Raw genomic sequence first — 1572 nt, forward strand, 5'->3', positions numbered from 1 at the left:
AAGAGGGTCAAGGAGATTAGAAGATTTGTATTCCAAGAAGATGGACCTGCACGTGCAAGACAAAATGTCAGGGCTGAAGAGGAGCAAGGACAGGATAGAGTGGAACCACAGGTTGTGGCTGAGCTTGAGCCACCTATTGTGCGTAGATCAGGACGTATCACGCGACCTCCTGATAGGTTTGTTCCATCTATGAACTATGTCATGTTGATTGATTGCAATGAGCCTTCATGTTACAAGGAAGCAGTGCAAATGAAGGACTCCGGGAATTGGCAATTGGCCATGCGGTTATAGATGACAGCTCTGCACAAAAACCAGACATGGAAGCTAGTTAAATTACCACAGGGCAAAAAGGCTCTACCTTGTAAATGGGTTTACTGGAATAACATCACTGCTCATGATAGTCAGCCAAAGTACAAAGCAAGGCTTGTTGCCAAGGGCTTTAAGCAAGAACAAGGCATTGACTTTGATGAAGTCTTCTCTCTGGTGGTCAAGATGACTACATTGAGATGCTTTCTTGCATTGGTTGCCATATTAGATTTGGTGTTGTACCAAATGGATGTCAAGACAGTGTTCTTGTGTAATGGAATTTGCCTATTCAATTTGAGAGTAGCGGAATTTAATGAGAGTACTTTCAAGAAATGATTTTGTGAGCATAGCGGTAGACATAATTGAAGATAGCAACATAATCATAGCAATTAGTTAACTTGGCATAGGCAATACTTTTTCAAGAGAGAGAGTTTAGAGAACATGACAACAATTGAGGACCGGATTTATGTGGAGCCGGTCCCCCCTCCAATAGGCATTTGTATTATGATTTCTCCCATAAAGAGAGACTTGTTACAATACAGTCTTTGTGTTCCTTGTGACCTAGGTGATGCCATGAAGATGGAAGGCTTCATGCACCACAAACATAACATAAACTTGAAGAAAGATTTAACTATCCCAAGCCTCAATCCCAAGACCTCAAACACCTTCGAAGGTGGAGAGAGCTAGCAGGGAATGAGGGTAGGGAAGAGGAAGAAGAAACATTTCGTAGGAGAAAGAATTAGTTCCTCACTTATCATACTCTTGTTGCTAGCATACATAATAGCATAGTAATGAAGAAGAAGGAGATGGCAAGCTTAAACATTGAAGCATGGCTCTTGGTTGGATTTGCACTCCATAGCCAAGAGTGTTGGTGTAGGCTCTCAACCTCTACTTGCTTGGAGAGGGAGCTCTTTCACTTTGCATAGCACACCAAAGAGAGTGATTGTGAGTGTGTGTGGGTGAGTATACCCCCTAGGCACCCCCCTAGCTTGCTTGGGTTGACCCCGCCTTGTAGCTCATGCCTGAAGCTCATTGGACCCTTCCAGGCCTAGCCAATCACAAGCAAGAGCCATTACAAGCAACATGGGTAGCCTTGGGACAAGTGTCCCCCTTTCCCCTTTGAGAGAGAGGACTTGATAAATGAAAAATCAATTAGATAATTCAAGTAATTTATCATTGGACCCCTTTGAATCTTAGCCAATAGGCTTCAAGCAACACATGAAGGTAACATGGGTAGGGGCCTGACATGTGTCCTTGCTGCCTCTT

Source organism: Adiantum capillus-veneris, chromosome 18 (genome assembly GCF_014529385.1).
Source record: "Adiantum capillus-veneris isolate H3 chromosome 18, ASM1452938v2, whole genome shotgun sequence".
NCBI lineage: Eukaryota > Viridiplantae > Streptophyta > Polypodiopsida > Polypodiales > Pteridaceae > Adiantum > Adiantum capillus-veneris.